Genomic DNA, 21479 nt, shown 5'->3' with positions numbered 1-21479 from the left:
TTCTAGCCCATAGGACAGAGATGGTAATACTTGGGCTGCCATCACCTTCAGAAGATGTTCATAGGACGGATATTTCAGTTTCTTTTGAAGTTTTCTGTACGCGAAAGTCAGAGATTGGGCTCTCGCATTGATGTTTCTTTTTTGGTGTAATATGGACATGTTTTTACTTATTGTGACTCCTAAGTATTTATATGATGTTGTTTCTTCAATATGTTTGTCCTTAGTGTACCATTTGAATGGTTGTCTGCCTGTGCCCGCCAATCTCATCACTTTCGTTTTTTTGATGTTTAGTTCCAGACCTTCTAAGTCAAAATACTCAGTTAATTTAGTTACCACTCTTTGGAGGCCTATCGGTGTTTGACTTAAGACCACAATGTTGTCTGCATATTGTAAGAACTGGATGCATTCATTGGCTAATTTTGGTGGGTGTCCGTTTACTTTGTGCAGATGGCTTTCTAAGTCTGTCAAGTATATGTTGAAGAGGCTTGGCGAGAGCACACAGCCCTGTTTGAGGCCATTTCTTGTTTTTAATTCTGCGGATATTCGTCTTTCATCACCTAGCTTTACTTTTGCCCACGTTTCGCTATATAAAGCTATTATAATATCAATTAATTTCTGCGGGAGGCCCCATGTTTCAAGTTTATTCCACAAGCGGTCTCTTGGCACGCGGTCAAACGCAGATTTCAAATGTATATAACAAGATAGTAGTCCGGTCTTCTTTTTTCCTGCTCCTTCAATAAGCAGCGCCAGCGCTGACAGATTAGTTGTACAACCTGTGCCTTCCATAAAACCTGTTTGGAATTTTGGTACAATTTTGTTTTTATTTATCCATTGTCGAAGGTGAATCAATAGACAAGATGAAAAAAGATTTGCCTCAACATCAATTAGGGCTATCAGTCTGTAATTTCCCGGTTCCATTCTACATCCGTTTTTATATATTGGGTGGAAGATGTTCCCCTGCCAGGACTGCGGAATCTTTTTTTCCTTGAATATTTGGTTAAATAATGGTGTGAGATACTTTGCTCAAAAATCGGGATCATATTTGAATAGAGCATTTGGGAGCCCATTGGGGCCTGATGCTCCTATCGCTTTCAGTTTTTTTTATCATGATGGTTGTTTGTTGTACACTTGTAAGCGAAGTTAGGTCTTCTGGATCTCCATTTGAAGAATTTCCATACCGGTCATCTTTTGCGTGTCCAGTATCTGCTTCTTTCTGAACCATTCCTTTTATAGAATCATTATTTAGTTCTTTGTTTGATTGATGCCTGAATGTGTTGTATAGGCTTTCAATATAATGTAGCCATGTGGTTTCACTAATTCCTATGTTGTGCTGTCCGCCCGTTCCTTTTGCTAGTTTATTTATTATACTCCAGAATTCGCTGCTATTAGATAGTTTGCTCGACCGTAGCAGATCTTCCCAAATTTTCTCCGTGTGTGATCTTTTCGCTGTTCTACATTCCTCTTTGTATTCTTTTCTCATTTTCGATATTTCGTTGTTGTCTACTTCTTTTCCCTGCTTTTTGTCTACAGCTTTTATTCTTAGCTTTTTTGCGATTTCCCTTTTTTTATCTCTTAATTTAGTAGTGTACCAGGGCTCATTGTTAGAGTCTTGTCCATGTTTTATTGATGTTTTACTGCAAATTTTCGTAGCACAAGCTTATGTAAGTTCTCCCATTTTTCTTTGAGCGATTGATTTCCAGTGGCCTCCATGATTTTTACTTGCTCAAACACCGTTTCCATTATTTCTTTTTTTATATGACCCCTCCATCTGAGTTTCATCAAGTTGTATACTTCTGGAATACTAACTAATGATACTATCTTCATTTTTTCTTCTGAGTTTATGCTCAGTATCATCTCTTGTGGGAAATGATCACTTTCCAGTCGGGTTAATATTTCGAAATAATCGACCGTCTTTATAAGATCTTTACTAATCAGTGTGAAGTCTAGTATGGAGTTTTTCTTTCCACTCGAGAAGGTGAATCTTGTGGGTCGATCTCCCTTCATATTTCCGTTTAGGATCGCTAATCCTAATGATTCCACCTCCTTCCATATTTTTGGGATATTGTTTTTGTCTTGCATAGCACTTGTTAAATTACTATTAAAGTCGCCTGAAATAAGCATCCCGTGAAATTGGTATGTTTTTTGTAGGGTTTTTATCAAATTTAATAGCGTTAGTAATTTTTTGACTTTTGTTGCTTTTTCAGGATGGATGTATATGTTTATGATCAATAACCTCCATCCCAAGCTGTCTTTACATGCTTTGTTTTCTAGTTTTGTGACTTGTATCCAATTCACCCCTGAATCAAGTGCTTCTGTTTTCCAGGTTAAGTCGTTTGTTATAAAAGTGGATAATCCTCCCCTCGGATGTCCATATTTAGCAATTTTCTCTGCCATTACGTTACGTGATGTTCTTCATATCCCATGAATTGTCTCGGGATTTCATTCCATGTTTCTCGAAGAAGTATAATATCGAATTTGCTCAGAAAAGCCATTGTATCTTGATCTTGAACCATTTCTTTAAAACCATGAACGTTTCACGAGCACATTTTTATTTTCCTCTCTGGTATCTGGCCTACCTTGATGTTTTACTTTTGCTTGTTTCGGGCCGAGTTACTGCCATCAGGATCGATGCGAGTTTAGGGCTTGTGCTATCCAAGACCAATCTTCGTTATCTTTCGACCCATTGTTTACTTGTGTTATTTTTATACAGTTCGACTGGTGTTGCGTAATTGTTTTGTTTCTTGCCCCCTTTAGGATTGAATGTGTTTTTTCGATTGTGTTCTTAGGTTGGGAAGTCATGTTGTTTAGTAAAGGGAATGGATACTTAATAGGCGTTGGTAGTTCTAATGTTATTCCCCATTCTGCAAAGTAAGATCTTGTCGAAAGAATCAGCTCTACTATATCTTTTGATGCCCACGTAGTGCTGCTTATTTCCTCTTCTTTCTCTTTATGTAGTTGGACGAATTCTACTGATATGAGGTCACTTGTTGTTATTTCCCTTAATTTAGGTATCTCTCCAAACAATCTCAGTATGTTCCCCCGATTCAACTTGTCCGATTTTCCTCTTGTTTGGAATTCCGGCCTAAATAGTAGTTTACAGCGTATTTCTGGGGTTGCCGTTTGGGGATTCTGTTTCTGGTAGAGTTCTTTTTTTCCCTCTCTTTGCTCCAGTTCAATATATGGTGTGTGTTGATATTGTCGTTCCGTGGTTGTTGTTTCTTGTCAACTGGGTCCCAGTACTGTCACCACTTTTTGGAGTTCCATTAGTTCTCGCTCTGATGGTCCATTACTTATATTTTGCCCCGTCTTATCATTTTGTAGAGTTCCATATGAAGCATTACATGTTCTTCCTTTTTTTCCTACCATTATGGTTAGGCGGGTATTTGTCTCCCTGACTTGGTCTACTTGTATTTTTTGGCTTTCTACTTTTTCCATTGTGTTCCGACCATATGACTCGTTTTCTTCTATTGGCCATTTTAAACAGCTTTGTGCCGATAGTTCATGCTCGGGTTTTTGTATTAATGCATTTACTTTTACTTTTTGTTGTTCTGTGTCGAGGCCAAGAATTGTTTTTGCAATCAAGTCTTTTTTATATGTTGTTTTGTTCTGTGTGATTATATCAGCTTTTTCCTCATCCTTTGGTTTTCCTTGCGAGATTGATGTTTTCTTCCATGAGCATTTTGAGTGATCCTCAACCTCTTCTTTTTTTTATCTCTTGGTTACCTGCTTCTTTAGTAACCTTTTCTTTGACCGGTTCATTTGGGATCTCTTTCTTTTTTTCGAAGATGGCAAATAATTATTTTTCTTGCTTGATTTTAATGGCATTTTTCCTTGCCTTCCTTGCACGTTTGCGTTGTCTTTTGGTTAGATGTTCTGTTATGTCCGATGACCCCAGTGCTTTATTTTCATCTTGTCCTTTCTCAGTAATTTCATTCTCTTCTGATCCATTTAGGGTTTTTTCCTTTTCAACGGGGGAAAATGTTCTGTTTTGTTTTCCAATTTTTGTAGCCTCGCTGTTAGAGATTTCACTTTGAATGTTTTTTGAATGTGTTACGGCAAGTATTTCTCTCAAAATATCTGGTAATGTTGCTAATTTATCTATTATTTCCCCACAGACGCAATTTTGTTCCATTAACTTTGCTTTACGTTGTTTTTCTTCCTCCTTTTCTTTTGTGAGGTACACCGAGATTTTATCCACTTTGGATTTTATTCCCACTATGTGTGTTGCAATTAGGTTCATCAATTCCACCTGAACATCAAGTTTGTTTCATTGGAAGTTTAAAGCGTTAATCGCTTGTTCTAAGCTTTTTAATAAAGTGTCACCCCAGAACGCTGACTGTGCTATGTTTTGTTGTGTCCGGGTCCTTGTGGTTGAATTAAAGCTACCTGCAGAAGAGATAGTTATTGGCGAGTCTTCTTCTTTCCCCTCTTTTACTTCATCCGACTCCTTGGTTTTAGTGTTCTGCTGTCTGATTGGACTTGATGTAAGTTTTTTGGGAGAAAGTGTAGTTTCCTGATTCTCATCATCTTCATTTATTTCCAAGTTTTCAGATTCTTTCACTTCTACATTCCTGCATCGTTCTGGTTCCGCTTCCTTATGTGTATTGTCTTCGAGCATTTTCAGAAGTTCTGCCTCTTCAAAAATAGAAACAGATTTTGACCAGTCTATTTTTTGTATACTTCTATGAGATTTTGTTTGTGGCCCTGATTGACTAAGGTCTATAAGTATTAAGCTTTTATCGTTGCCCTCGGTAGGTTTTTTGTTTGGTGTAGACATTGCTTGTCCGTTAGGTATGTGGATTTGTGCCGTAGTTTTTACCAACCAGTTTTTAATTGTTGGTTGTTCTTTGCACTGAGTGCCTAAACTTAATTCTGATTCATTTCTCTTTTTGCGTTTTTTGCTTGATGAGGATAAGTTTAGTGCTTTTATTGGGCTTTGTAGGGTTTTTACTTCTTCACTTATGCTGTGAATTACAGCCATTTGATCTTTTAAAAAATGAAATTTGTGCTTGAATTTTTCCTCACCTAACTTGAAAGGCTCTGCCATGGGGACTGGTATCGGGTCTGTTTGTTCTTCACTGGGCACTTCGTCTGACCTCATTTTATTTCCTTGTTTGTTTCTTTCCTTTGCCACTAACCTTCTTTTTATGTTCTGTATTGGGGTTTGTCATATTTTTCCCGATTGCATATCCTACTTCTGTTATTCTGTCCTGTGGTCTGTGGTCTGTTTTAGATGTGTCTATGATCTTACTTTATTTTTCGTGGTATTGCTTTATCTGGTTATCCCTTTGTTTTTTTAAAAATGATTTCTGTTTCCTTTTACAAAGTGTAAATTATCCTTCCAACTCTTAATTTTTCAGACTGCTCTCGGTTTCTAATCTGCTAATTAGCAAACAGCGTAATATGGTTCCCCCAGCAGTCTTCCTTGAGTTCACTGGGCTCAGATTCTCTCGTTGCGTAGAGTGATATGGTCCCCCTGCTGTTTGTAACCACCTTCACATTACACCCTCACACTTACTCTTGCAAATCCCAGACCCCCCAAGCCTGTCTGCCCCTTTTATCTGGGACAGCTGCCGTCAGGGAGAGAGCGGGAGCGGGAAGGTAGGTGCTGGGCAGTGTGTCCGTCGTTATGCTGTCTTTATGCTGTCTTGATGAAAAATAGTAGGGAAAATAGTAGGAATAAATAAGCCAAGGCCAGCCGTGACTGTTGCTGTTTTTCCCCAGGGCGCGACAGCTCTTGTATTTCCCGGAATGGAGTTCTGCGCACCTGCTTGATGTCTACTTGATGCCTGCTTGATGTTCTGCAGTGAGTTAGAGGGGTGGGAGACTTTTATTCCGTTTTATATTTGTCAGGCAGGGTTAGGGGTCTGATGTGTCTGATGTGTCTGTGGAATGGCTTCCGCAGTGCACCCCCCCTCCCCTGCCTCCTTTGACTCCTCTGACTGTGTTCCTGTCTCTGTCTCTGTCTCCTTCCCCTTCACACCACCCCTTTCTTTTTAGCTCTATCTTTTGATAGTCTTAATTCCCAAGTAAAAATGGAGCTTGGTACTCAAGAGTTCTTCACCACAGTTCGCCCCCCTGAGTGCTTATCACACCCTCTCAGCCTCTTTTCGTGCCTTATGCTGCATGCAGTGCCTGGGCTTGGGTCAGGGCTTGGGCGGGATGTTAACGTCGGGCAGCCGGTGCCTCCTGCACAGATCCAGAGTATGTGGCCGAATCCTGGGGATCTTATAGCTCAAACAACTCTGTCCCACCACCGGCCGCGGCACCAGCAAGCTCTCTACTTAGCCCTCTGGGCGTCTCCTGTGTCACCCGCGGTCTCCTGGCTCCCACGGTCTCCTGGCTTCCGCGGTCTCTACACGCCGCTGCCCACGCCGCTTCAGGGTCTCTTTGCGCTTGGCGCTTTTCCGGTTCAGGCGCTATGGCAAAATTGTTTTCTTGTGTCCCGCTTTGCCCGCTCGCTGCCTGGTCACTTGGCAGTGGCTTTTCGCGGGACACTGCCACTGCCTCCGTTATCATTACAGCAGCACCTCGCTGCTCCGCTGTTGGCTGCTACTTGCTTGCCTCGATCCCCGATTTGCTCACTAGCGCTCCTGCTGGTCACGGTGCAGCCGATCGCAATTCAGATGCATGATTCTAGATATCATGATAATGCCACATAATAGAACTCAATACCTCCCTGAGATATGGCTGGTGCTCAACATTCAAATACGCGGGAAGAAGCAAGATTTCAACGTTACTCAAAGTCTTCCCTGTTTAAATCAAGAACATTTTATTTGTGACCTGTAACAACTCCATCAGATGAAATAGCATTCCAGTGATAGTACTTCAATAGACAATTAATATAAGAGGCTCTGTTCCTCAGAGAGCATCTCAACATTTTACTGCAATGAAGGGAATGAATGGATAAGATATTGATGGAAAATGTGTGAGGAAGACCAACGCATAGTTTAGACCTGTTTGTCTGCATTTTAGGACTCACCTACAGTCCTTCTAGCGCACTAGCTGCACACATATATGCCTACCCCAGCTTGCTTGTCGTTTGCCCCGTGACCCTGCCTTTCCCTCCCCATCTAACTTTTTAAAATAATTTAAAAATAATTTTTTCTCTATTGCTTGTGCAAAGGCCTGGCAGCTGTAAACTGCTGCCCGCACTCATCAAAAGTTCCTCTCCTGCAAACCCGCTCTCTGAAAAAAAAAATGCTGCTAGGGCCTTGAAGATGCACATTACTACCAGACTTCCTGCTTCTTTGTTTTAGCACTCTTGCTTACACCTTTTCTGTTTTATTTTGACATTAAAAAATGCATTTTAGAATAGTAAATTAAACATTGAAAATGCCAAAGTGGCTACCGGTACATTACCATGCATGTGAATGCACATTCGCCCATGTTGGGATGCTTTTTCTTGAAAATGGCCGCTGATTCGTGTGCATGCATAGCAATACATGTTAGGTCATCATGGAAAGATATTTCGCATAGAGCAAAAGAAATTATTCAGAGATAACCGTCCATGTGTTCATATGTATTGGTATGCACCAGCGCCTATTTTAATTTTCCTATTTTTCCTATTTGTTAATAACAACGCAAACAAGCATGACATTCATTAAAGATGGGACCTATTGGCTATGCTAGTGCTTGTTACCTAGTGAGATTCTACTGATTTCCATTGTAATGGCTGCTTGGGGTGCAAAGCATCTACGTTTAAATAATTTGTGCAATTCTTACATTCAATTAAGTCTAACTTTGAGTTGCATTTGCCACAGAAGACTACAGAACAGTTGCTTGACATTTACTTTATTTTCCCGGAAAACACTCTGGTAGCTTGAGAGCGATCAATTCTATAGAGTCTCATTCTGTACCTCATGGGCATTTGTTTGCCAAAACTCCGATCTGGACATTTCAGACCAAAGATTTTATTTTAATTCAATATTTATTGGAGATCTCCAACTTACATCCATACACCTGCCATTAATAACCTTCTACTACTTCTACCAAATGTTTAAGTATTATAAAATATATCCAGATAGTTGATCGTAATATATTCAGTAATTTTAGTGCATCTGAATTTGGGGAAAAAACAACTGTTTGATTTGAGATACTGTCAACTCCTGTTCCAGGGGCCACAAGCTAGATAACTGATATCAGCACCTATTGGTGGTCTTTGCGGTTTGTAACAATTGTGCCTTGGGGTCTTCACTTGACCATCAGAATAGCAAGATCAAATAGTCACATGCTTCTCTGTGATGTAATGTGGGGAGCAAGAGCTCCCAACTCAACAGTCTACACAATCCTGTAGTGTCTAGCCCAGTACTTGCCTTTTAGATAAACAGAAAGAACTTTAATTTCACAAAAGAGCTAAATTCTTCACAATCCAATGGAGGCGTCATATAGAATTGTTGTTTAAGCTACCTTTTAAAAGTGAGGCGCTACACTTCCTTCTTTTTGGTCACTGTCTCTCTCCTGCTAGTGTTGAGATCCCATATCTACAGTCTCTAGCAAATTTGTCTGGTGCGTTAGTGACTTGCCCCAAGGCATAGGGTGACCTGCCACTTACCTGCTAGTTATTCTTTTCAGTTTAGGCTGTGCAGCAGATGCAGTCCAGATCCCCAACCTTATGGTGGTGGCTCTTTGACTGCAGAGTTTCGCCATCAGCCTTGCTCGAGACAATATTTGTGGAGGTGAAATCAGTAAGGCAGATTTGAATGTCAATACCCATCTTTGGCAGTGGAGGGCACCCATCTATCTGCAGACAGATACTCAGATGCAGCTGTTGGTGCCTCCAGGCCAAATGCCTTGTGGGGGTGTCTCCTTGGCAGTTATGGACTCTAGGCCCTTCAAGCTTTCCTGCTTCTGCAGCAAAGCCGCTACCAAGCTCCTCATCCGCAGCAGTAGTAACAGTCTATTATGCCTGTGGCATGCTGTCAAGTGGCATTCGGTAAATGCTTACTGCAGCTCACACGGGATCGTCTTGGAGAGACTGGGGAACCCCAAATAAACCCCAAATAGATTAGCTCTCTGGAATTTTCGGTTCTTTCTGGTTGCTCCTCATGCCGGGAACATGCGTGTCTTCTCTACCTGAAAAATGTCTCGTCCTGAATACTTATTCCCTCTCTCAGCAGACGATCAGACTTCTAGGCACGTCACGCAGAAAGTGCAGACTTCAGGTGATGGTCCCTCAACTCAGCTGTCAGACTGGCTGTCAGGCAGAGACCAGCACTGACTTAACAGCCGCTCTTTGAATACTGCATGGAGCACATCCTTCCTTTGCCAAAAAAGAACATCAGCCTGGAATAAAGTGGGTTCCTGCAACATATTTTCCAGACAGAGGATGTGAAACCACTGTCTAAGACTTCAGAACTCGTTTGGGTTGCTTCTTTTTCAAATATCATTTAAGGCTGCTGTTTAGACACAGCCTTAGTGCAAAGTGATGGTTCTCTCAGCAGGTAGCAATGGAGTTGAATACAACCAGGAATATACAAAATAGGACCACAATGAAATGTGGGATGTCTGCACATTGCTGTCATCAGTAGTAATCAGAGACAGACCAAAAGGTAGCGCTGTCTGTAAACCTCCTCACTTTGAACATAAACTGCAGTCCCACACATCTCTACACAATCTTCCAAATGCAGTGTTTATTAAGAACTAATACGAAGCAATTTTAAATATGCTTTTCATTGAATTTCTAAGGGAAGCCCTGTCTGCACCCTTCTTCATTCTGGTGTCCGAAGCTCACCCTCCAGACACAGGAATACAGGCAATAAGTTTTCCCTCACTTTCCATCTTGTGCCATGTTAAACCGGGGGCTTTTAAAATGAATGAAAAAGGACCCAGTGCTCACTCAGAATTATAACACTCACATAGTAATAGTACTATACAGAGTCATTCTACCATACTCATTGCATATACACATGTTCAACATGCACATATGATATCAGTGCAAGGTTCTGGATTTGATGTAACCGTGGACATTTACGTGACTGAGAAACCCAGGATCTCACATTCTCACAATTAAATGGTTTGGTTGCACTACACATTTACAAAACATTTTATTCTGTCAAGGCCACTTTATGTAATGCCCCCAGGGCATGGACAATAGTTCAATGCGCAGTATGAGGGCATTGTTTGTGTCCTCTTTGGGTCGCAGAACAGGTTCTGGCTCTCACTTTGCCAGGGACCATTAGGCCTCTGATCACACAATAGATTAGCATGACAACAGGGGCAAAATGAAAACACAGATACCTCTTCAACCTGCAATTGTTACTCCTTAAGGAAGAGGTGCATGCTCATTTTCCATGCAGATGATATTCCTGTAACAATAGAAACTCTGAGAAGGAGGTTAGAATATTTTAGGTGTAAATAAGTTGGGACTAAGATGCATACTTGCTTAAAGTCATTCTATATAGAGCTCTTACCAGAAAGATTACAATTTGTACTCAATTGGATTTATATACATGTTTGTAAGTGCAGAGTTCCCAAGATCAACAAAAAATGGTGCCAATATCAAAAGGTTTTGTAAAATATAATAATCAACAGAACACCCTAGTATCTTTCACTTCTTCTATATTCACAAACATGGTTAGTGACATAATGTTGTCAAAAGTTCCCAAGCCTGACTTAAATACTGCCTGCATCCTTGGGAAGCACACTTTCAGTCCCCCCTGTATTGGGGAATATGCAATACATGTTTAGTGAACATCTTTCCTTTCGTTTTGAGAAGTGACATCAAGCAAACTGATCTGGATTCATTCTTGCACCTCTTTTTGTGGATCAGGATAAAGTATACTACACCATCACGAATCAGAGATAATACAGAACCTGCAAAACTTAATTGAAGATGAGTAACAGCACCTCACATACGAGATCAATAGTCCAACTTCTTCTGAGGGTAGTTAGTCCTTAAGTGGATCTTTATTGTATGGACTAATATTCATACAAAATAGACATAATAATAATAATAATAATAATAACAATAATAATAATAATAATAATAATAATAATAATAATAATAATAATAATAATAATAATAATAATAATAATATTAATAATAATCAAGTATCTATAAATGGGGTAAATAACAGTTGTCTCTTATCTATATCATAATTAGTAGACAGAATGGATCAGTGACTAAATATCGAGGGACAGAATATCGACTGTCCAGAATATTAATTCAAAAATATTGAGAGACAGAATATAGAAGCCCTATTTACAAACAGGTAAGTACTAAAATATAGAGTACAAAATATCAACATTTAAAATTTAGTTAACTAAAATATCAATTTAAAAAAAATAATATAAAAGTAATAAAATAATAAACATAAATAAATAAAACATAGTTAAAATTATGTAAAAAAAGCTTAAAATGTAAAAATAATAAATGTAATGTAAAAAAACATGTTTTTAAAAACATAAATATATATTTACTTAATATTATTATAAAATAATTATTAATCTTAATTATAAAATATTTAAAACAGTATTACAAATATATGTACATATATATATATATAAATAAACCTGTTATATAATATATCATAATTTAAATAATTAAAGTAATACATTTTATTTTAATTAATAATTTGCACTACATTAAATATAACAAAATTAAAAACATTACATACCTAAGGGAATACAATTAGTATTCACACTCCAACATGTGGAAAAGTAGAGTATTAGTTGGATAGCGGGTGGGTACAAATGACTATTCCCACTCCAGTGAGTGCAACAGTACGGAAAGTGTTGGATAGTGTAGGGGTAACAATTACTATTCCCACTCCAGCATGTGGAATAGTAGGGAAAGCGTTGGATAGCGGGAGGGTAAAAATTATTATTCCCACTCCAGTGAGTGTAACAGTAGGAAAAGCGTTGGATAGCGTAGGGGTAAAAAATGCTATTCCCACTTCAGTGAGTGCAACAGTAGGGAAGTGTTTGATAGCATAGGGGTAAAAGTTACTATTCCCACTCCCGTGAGTGCAACAGTAGGGAAAGTGTTGTATAGCATAGGGGTAAAAACTACTATTCCCACTCCAGTGAGTGCAACAGTAGGGAAAGTGTTGGATAGCGTAGGGGTAAAAATTACTATTCCCACTCCAAGGAGTACAACAGTAGGGAAAGTGTTGGATAGCGTAGAGGAAAAATTTAGTAGACCCAGTCCTACAATTTAATTAAAATTAATTAAAAAAATAATTATCATTTAAATATTAATTTACCTCCAACTATTTTCCAATATAAATGTCACCTCCAATAATCTAAACTAATAATAAATTAACATAATTAATTAACATTTAATTAATTAGCAAATCAAAATTAACAAAAAATATAAAAACAATGATATAAAAACTAATTAACACAATTAACAGTATATAACGACGTTGATTACATATTATATCAATATTAATACAAATGCATTTTCTAATATTTTAATAAACACCATACTCCCCTATAAACACTCAACGTCTAAACTCCTAACCTTCCAGAGTAATAGATGTTGTGGGTAACCTTGTGAATGACCACTCCGATTCCCAAGGAATATGCGGAAGCAGATCTAACCCTTTCACTTGTTATTTTTGCATGCCCAAAGTGTCACAAAGAAAATATATGAAAACGGCCTTTCAAATATTTATTGAAAAGATCTAATTATTGAAATGAAAACATTAGTTGTGATTAATAATGAGATAAAACACATCATTTTTACAAACATTATTAGAATGGTGAAAAACATAAGCAATCAAACCATGTGAAATGTTCCTAATATTACTCCTATATATCACTAATATCTCTACACTAGCCAGATCATATCAGGAGGAACTTCTGCCAGACCTGTTGGAATGATCTAACCCTATACTTTGGTATAATGTGCCAGGAAGCAAGCCTCAGTACATTACCAAAAACACCCAGCCAGAGTGTGCAAGCTTGAACACTTCTCTAGCAGAGCTATCTTCCTTCTCAGGATGAAGGTTGGAACCTGCAGGGAGGCCTTTTGGTCACAGCAGTTTTCCATGATAACATCAATGTAATGTGCCTCTCACCGAATTCAGCATGGAAACTCTGTCCTTATCGTACTGTGCCAAAGGTGCAGAACAGCATCTTTAGTTACTCTTATGAGGAAGAGTTGTCTCCTACGAGCACAAAAACAATAACAAGGGCATCGCCTTCTAATATGTGTGACCCTGCAACTATCTGTGCAGACTATAATGTGACAATATCTACCAGTAACAAATGTGTGCATGGCACTTCCTCATATTAGGGGAAACCTCCACTAGAAAAATATTCTAAGTTAAAAAGGAAAGATAAAATGGAGGCTAAATGTAAGCTCTACACCAGTGAGGCCATGGAAATGAAAAAATCTTGGTGTTAGCTACATCTGCCTTTGAGATAGTAGGCATCTTTGAAGTTAATTAATTTTCTGGGCACTGCCCAGAGGGCCATCCTATCAGTAAACAGAACACCTTCCCACATCCAAGGCTTTTGTCTCAGCTCTAGGAGTAAGTTCGCACCTCATCAAGGATCTGTGACAGTCGGAAGCGGTGACTTTTGGATCCTCATGCAAACAGACTTCTAGAGATGTTAGGCATGCAAAAAGTTACTTTTTGAAAGTACCTTTCTTAAGATATTTAGTACTAATCTGACTATATCAATGAACTGGATCTGTAATAAATATTTTAAAATAACAAGAATTAATTTTTAGGTTATCTGCTAGGCAGCAATACCATTATTTCATCTTTATATTAAAGTCTAATGCTTTCTTATGGAACAGCTCACTCTGCTACAGTGAAAATAGCTATTGGGGCCTTGTTACAGTACGGATTTGTTTTACAATAATCTGACATAATTGTAGCTACACAGTGTCAAATGCTGTTGCAAACTCAGAACCTGGCAGTTTGTCACAGGGATTTTTGAGAAAGATTCACAGCACCTAAATATACTCAGCTCATTCGTGAAGCTGAATAACTGTATTTTTCCACTCTGCTAGAACCCAGTTACATAAAGTTTCCCATGAGATTCTGCTGTTTTCTCAGATTCTTTCACTTTCGTTGAAACGGATTCTAGAGAAGCCTGCATAGACCATGCTTTATGAACGCCATTATCAACATCATCATAATCACCGTTTCTATCTAAATAAAATATATGTTTCTGCCCCAGTGAAAATAGACGTAGCACAGGAGATAGATAAACAAATTAGCTTTGAGCGCTCTGAAGCTGATCTTATAGGTATACAGCCGCACCAACTGGTTCTGATGCTTATTTCTTGGAACTTTTTCGCTAGGTGTGACAGCGAGGAAACATATCTTGTTAAGTGAAGAGTGTTACTCTCGTTCTAGAACTCTTGTGACTGGGCTTGGAATAGCGAGATGGACATGAATATCACTATAGTGAGACGGTCTTTAGCTAATGCTACTGTTGTCTTCCTGAACCAGCAATTAGAAAAACAGCCAACTCTGGTAAAAACATTTATTAAAACCATCACCGTTGCTAAAAAAGGAATGATTGAAAGAGCCTATTAAAATAATTTTGCAGACGGCAACAAAGCAATATCAGCACCTGGTGAGCTTTTATCTGAGCACTCAAAGTAATGTATGGTGTACAGTCAAGTAAATTGTTGCCAGCACAGGTTCCCAGGTAAAGAGAGCGCGAGATGATAGCTTTTTGCGATTTCAAATGCAGTCCATCTCAGTCATTATCTTTACAGCTGCAGTTTTTCAAAAGGTTTTGCAGAAAGAATCGTGCCTCGTTCCTATACATGTAGACAGTTTTCAGTAATTCCCTCTGAATGGCCGTTTTACTCTGTGCCAGACACGTAAATTCGTAGCAGCTGGAAAAAGAACGGAGTTCCATTGCAGTTGCACCGCTGCGCAGACATTGTGACTGCTTTGGGACCTGATCCTTCATACATGCAAACCTAAATTTGCTGCATTTTTCACCTGCCATTCTGGGGTCAGATTTTCACGCCCGCACCTCTTGTGTGTCACTTTTAACATGGGAAAAGTGACGCAAAAGTGGCACAAGGGACTTGTAAACCTACCCCTTGCTTTGTAAAAATACGGGATCAGATTTACAAGCCCCTTTTGTCACTTTTGCGCCACCGGTACGTCACTTTATGTGACGCAGCAACAGCCTAAATTTGCGGATCCTGTACAACTTGACGCCTCTAGGGAGATGCGTCACGTTGTAAAGCCCTGTGTCACATTATACCTGCGTCAGGTATAATGTATGCAGGGTGGGTGTTCCAATGCAAAAAAGCCTCATAGAAATGAAGTAGTGAAATCTACAAGATTTCACTGCGCCACTTCTAGGACGCCACTGTGTCAAATTCCTATGCCTGCTTGAAGCAGGCGTAAGGAGTGACGCAGCACAATGAGGATAGGCCTCCCTCTGCATTGCTGGAGTTGCGTCGTGCTTGCGACACAACTCCAGGAATGCATGAATTTTGCGTCAACATATGCATCAGAATTTCTGACGCATCTGTCAATCCTTGCGCCATGGTGCGCCGTACTGTAAATACGGCACATCCATAGTGGCGCAAGGGTTTCTCAGCGTGGAGCAGGTAACATGACACATCTTTACAGATGTGTTGCTTTCTTGTAAATCTGCCTCACAGCCTGGCTGGATAGTAGTTCAATACAAAAGAGTTAAGCTTCACCCTCATGGATATTTACCAATGTATTTAGGCTTATGTGCTAAATTAGAAATGAGGGGGGATCAGTTTACACAATGGTAAATATGTGCTGTTGAACAGCCTATTTAATCCTACCTTAGACTTACTTTGAAAAATATAGAAATACTATTCTCAAGACATATATCCAATTATGAAAATAAAAATTAGTATTCAGCATTTTTATTTCATATGCCACTTGAATGACCTTTCATACGTTTGTCATATTCCTGACTTACATAAACAAATTTGGATAGTTACTTAATTTATTCATTCATTCATTTTTTTATATAGCATGCGCCACAAAATAAATTGCTTTAGGCACTTGTTAGATCCTATAAAAATGGAACAACCATTAAAGGCGACCAAAGGTTCCTGATGGAAGACTAGCTCATTAGTCTCTAGACTACTTAACCAGGCTTCCATCAAGAACCTTTGGTTGCCTTTCCAGCACAGACTTCTACTGATTGTCACAATCTGAGATCAGATGATTTTAATGATTTCTCAGGACAGTAGTTATTGATTTTTTTGCTTAACCCCTTCCATGCTGATGATGGCCCCCAGCCATCATACATCACGGTGCTCGTGTGCTGTGCTGATGACGGCTGAGGGCCATCATGAACCCGCCCACTCATAAAAAAGGCCGCACAGGTGCAGAATTGTGGCCGCGCCCAAGGGGTTAAGATAGAAGGGTCTTTGGTTGTTAATGGTTTTGTTGAGGAGGATAGATGTTAAATCAAATCTGTGGCATTCTGAACATGCGGAAAATAGGATATTTGCCAGCACGGTAGTCCTCCTATTAAGATATTGACAACTTTGAATTTATGGGTACCCCTACATTCAATTTAATACACTATTAAGCAGATAATGCATGGATTTTTCAACTGTTTAAATTAGAAAAAGCTCAGTTTGGACCCAGTCATAGGCAAATCGGCCTTGGCCCTTCTTCACTGAAAACTGCCAGGTCAGAGGCTAAGAACAATTAAAGCATTCCATCCATCACTTTTCTGTATACTTTAGTGTGGGAAAAGATGTTGGCAAGCCAAACATATTATGGGCTTAGAGAACATCCTGTATTTCTCTGTTGAAAGTACAGCTCTTACAAAGGGGAACCTGCCTGCAGTTTCTGCAATTTAGAATCAAAACGAATCACAGCAGTGAATCTCATTAAGGCCATTGGGTTTCAAAGAGTACCAGGAGCAAGACAGAGAGAACCATGTGGTGTCAAGCAGGGGTTTGTTTTACTCTGATCCTAGAGGGTCGAGAGGAGCTAGATAGAGAAAATTAGACAGGGCTTTTTATTCCACCATCAAGGCATTACAGGATTTATTTTGCAGCAATTATTAGGAACTGAATAATTCCACTGAAAGATCAGGGCAAGAAGGTGTGACGATTCTGGTATGATTCATTTGGCGAATTTAGTCATTCAGTACTGGATCAACCCAATAAAATGCTGATTTCACCACTCTCAAATCTTACAAGAAGAAGACTGCTTGCTGGGGGGGCGTGGCTTGCGCCCAACGAGGATGGCGGCTGCTTTGTGGATGGGGACGAGGACTGGCCAATATGACGCTCAGCATATCCGCACTGATTACAAAACGGAGGATATGGTGTGCGAACCTGTCGAGTCCATGGAAATCAATTTGAAACTTATCTAGATCTGCTACTAACTTTAATTCCCGAATGAGAGACGGCGCAGCTTTACAGAGGTTGCGTCCGCCATTTTGAGTTGACCGCTGACGGAACTGTTGCCTCTAATGTGGTTCTCATATCGTCCTACCCGCGGTGTGCATATGGAGGACAAGGTGTGCAAACCGCCAAGCAGTTAAGGCATTTTCTCCTAAGCCTTTCCCAGGTCTGCAATTTAACTTTATTCCTCAAAGAAGTAGTAGCGCGGTTTTATGAAGGGTGCGCCCGCCATTTTATATTGACCGCTGATGGAGTTTCTCCAATGCGGTTTCTGGATGGCTCCATCAGCTGCTCGCCCACAGAATGAAGTACTCGACTTCAATGTTTGTTAAAGGATTTCTAACTTAAAGATTTCTTTAGGCATATGAAACTTTGTACCATTGTGCAGAGTGCATCTTAATTCCGCTGAGCTTCTACCTGCCACTCTGATCTTTACTCTCTCATACCGCCGACGGAGCATCCTTCCAATGCTGTACATCTACTCTATTCTACATATTACAAATAAATGCTCACCAGTTTAAAGAAATGCCTTCCGCGATGTTTGTTTACAATTGGGTCCAATAACTGTAATTCTGTGGGGTTTGTTGACGCAGTTGATTTCAATGTGATACCTCTCACAGGTCTAGTCTTTTTCACAGATGATTTGTGCGCTCTCCAAGTCTATTAAAAGGGTCCATATTTACAGCATTTTCAAGGTCTACAGGACTCTCTCTTATCATAAACAGGATATATAATAACTTCGCTGAGACTTTGCCCGCCATTTATGTTTTCTATTTTCTTCTATTGTGGATGGCGCCTTTTTGCATCAAGGCATTTTTGTGTCCTCCTCACAACCTAAAAGTGCACTATTTAAACAAATTTTACAATTTATACTGAGTATCAAGCCCACCGTTTATATCTCTGTGGTACTTTGTACATGAACTTGATAGAGTGCCTTGTCTAAACTCTATTTGTCAAATCACCTACCCACTCAGCAGGGCATACCCTAGACGGTCTATTCACCAATGACAGAGATATTACAATTACAAAGGTCATTCCTCTAATATGGACAGACCATTCTGCAGTATGTTTTACAATTCCCGTTAATCCTTGCCCACCCTCCCAGACAACTTCTGGGTCAACGAAATTCAGAGACTGGAAAAACATTAATATCGACCAGCTCACTGAGATCATACTTGACAGTCCTCCGCTAAACAATCAAGACCCTGTAGCTACGTCAGCCACCTACTTGAACAATCTGAACGCAGCCTGTAACAAACTAGCCCCCACAAAAACCTCTCACAGGAACAGAAAGCTTCCTTCCGCCCCTTGGTTCTCGGAATCCCTCAGATTGCAGCGCCAATATTGCAGAAACTTAGAAAGGCAATGGCGCCGACATTAAAATAACGCGGACAAGATCAGCTATAAAAATGCCCTTTCTAATTATAAAAAACTGATTACATCCGAGAAAACCACCTATTACACCAACCAAATTAATCAGGCCAAAAACTCATCAGGAAAACTGTTCCAGGTGGTAACATACCTGTCCAATCCTCTGCCACCCCCCTCAGAGGGATCTCAGGACCTCTCAGATGCACTAGCCACATTTTTCGAAGATAAGGTCATCCACTTTTGCACCAGACCCTTCCTATCCCATACCGAGCACTCCACGACAAATAACACTCCACATTTTTCAGCCTTCGAAAAAATCACGAAAGATACGGTTCAACCCCTTATCGCCCGAACCAAATCCGGATCACCACTTGATCCATGCCCCCCTGCTGTTCTCAACCTCATCCCAGAAGCCATTGCTCCGTCACTCACCACGATCTGCAACGCAATGTTCACATCCGGCACCTACCCTTCAGTATGGAAGGAAGCTATTATTAAACCGCTACTCAAAAAACCCAGTCTAGACCCTTCTCTCCCAGCCAGCTACAGGCCTATTGCATGCCTTCCTTTTCCGGCCAAAATCTTTGAAAAGATCATGAACCAGCAACTGTCAACATATATCCACAACAACAACTTACTGGATGACACCCAGTTCGGGTTCCGTCAGGGACACGGCACGGAGACAGCACTCCTGAAGGCGGCGGACGAGATTCGATCCACCATGGACAATGGAGGAGCTGCAATCCTCATACTTTTAGATCTGTCCGCAGCCTTCGACACGGTCGATCATACCACACTGATCGACCGTGTCGCGGCCATAGGAATAAGGGACAAGGCTAAAGAGCTTCTCGCCTCATTCCTGTCAAACCGCCCACAAATCGGTTCAAGACTACATACATCATCCTCATCTTCAGCCAGGAAACCAAGAGGGGTGATTATATACTTTCTGGAATACACTGATTTGTTGCAGGTCTTATCTGCAGCTAGAACACTAAATGGAATCACTTGGTCTGGTAATTCATTACTTTTTATGCAAGATTATGCCAATCCAAGGGCATATCGTCGTAAGGAATTCCTATCACTACGAGCCCAGGTACGCTCGATAGGGGCACGCTATGGTCCCTTTCATCCCTGCCTTTTTAAAGTGACCATAAACAACAAGACTAATGCTTATGAGGATCCACTACAATTAAAAAGCTTCCTTTACTCGTTTCAGGCTCACCCGATGGAAACTGCTTCGTTATCACATTCCAAATAGTTGTTTGCAGTGGCATTTCTATCCAGTATATTTTTCTCTTCCTCAAGCCTGCATTATAGTTATGTTTTACTCATAGCGTATTAAGTTTTAAGATGCACAGTAACTTATTTTCTTTTTAACGTCTTTGTATCTGGTCGATATTTCTTCTCTTTCATTCACAGATCATTCCAGCATCCTTTGTTTTTTCCCTATGTTCATACAGCTCGCTGGTTGTGTGTTCTCCTCTCTGTCCTTCCTATGGGTCTTGAGCGCGTCATTATTCGCTGTGGCCTTCCATCCCTCCACCTTCCGTATGTCTTGAATTTGTTGTAAGTCTTTTGTCTTCTTATCTTTTCTTTTTCTACATATTATATTCTCTTTTTCTTCTCTATCTTTCCTCTTTCCTTGGTTTCTCTACTCATTTATCTCAGCATTTTTTCTTACCTTTTCTTATCCTCCTATTCCTCATTACATGTTTTCCCGCTATTCCTTCTCTCTTCTTCTCTCTTCTTATTTATCTTCATTGTCTTTTTCCACATGTTATTAGTTCATTGCTCAATATGGTTCTATTTGTTTAAAACTTTGTTTCTTTCTGTATGCATCATTTTGTTATAATTTTAATATATGCCTTTAAATATTGTTTCATGGAATATCAGGGGTTTACACTCACCAATTAAGAGACAGGGGGTTTTAACTCATTTAGCCAAACTGGACACAGATATTGCGTGCATACAAGAGTCTCATTTGTCAACTGAAGAATCTGTAAAGTTGAAGAGACATTGGGTAAACAAAGTTTTCTTTTCTCCAGGTGATGGCAAGCGCAATGGTGTCCTTATTCTTTTTCGCAAATCCCTTCCCATTAATGTACTTTCCCATTGCTCTGACCCAACAGGCAGATGGATATTTGTTAAATTTCTGATAGATAATGTCCCACTCTCCTTGTTGAACATATATGCACCTACAGCAGGCGATCTCTCCTTTTGGAAACCGCTAGCATCACAAATTACACAATGTTATGATGATAATTGTATTCTTGCGGGTGATTGTAATAAAATCTTTGACCCCTTTATTGATCGACACTCTTTATCTTCTTTTATCCCTCAAAAATCTCGCAAATTATTCACACAAATAGTAAAACAACACAAACTGATCGATGCATGGTGACTTTGTAATCCCACAGTAAGGGAGTATTCATTCTACTCCCCGTTTCACCATACTCAGTCCAGATTAAATTATTTTTTCATTTCCCATAATGTGGCTCAGTCACTTGTGAGGGAAGATATTGGCTCCATTTTAATATCTGACCATGCACCGGTTTCTATGCATCTTGATGTCTTAGGCAAACCTAAATTAACTCGTAAATGGCGTTTTAATAACTCTCTGATTTTGGATACAGTTTTCACATCATCTTTCACTTCTTTTTTTCATAAATATTTTTTCTTTAATCAAACAAGCAGTACACCTATCCATGTAGTTTGGGATGCATTTAAAGCTTCAGCTCAAGATTTTATTATCAGATATGTCTCCAATAAA

General features: G+C 39.7%; 1 protein-coding gene across 5 annotated transcripts in view; it reads right to left on the bottom strand.

Moving 5' to 3' along the window:
* MLIP (muscular LMNA interacting protein) overlaps positions 1-21479 on the bottom strand; it is a 1527370-nt gene that overhangs the window by 462575 nt on the left and 1043316 nt on the right. The window lies entirely within an intron of this gene.

Source organism: Lissotriton vulgaris, chromosome 6, assembly GCF_964263255.1.
Source record: "Lissotriton vulgaris chromosome 6, aLisVul1.2, whole genome shotgun sequence".
In the NCBI taxonomy this organism is placed as follows: domain Eukaryota; kingdom Metazoa; phylum Chordata; class Amphibia; order Caudata; family Salamandridae; genus Lissotriton; species Lissotriton vulgaris.
Note: the sequence above shows the minus strand (reverse complement) of the source record. Positions and strands in the feature narration are given on the sequence as shown.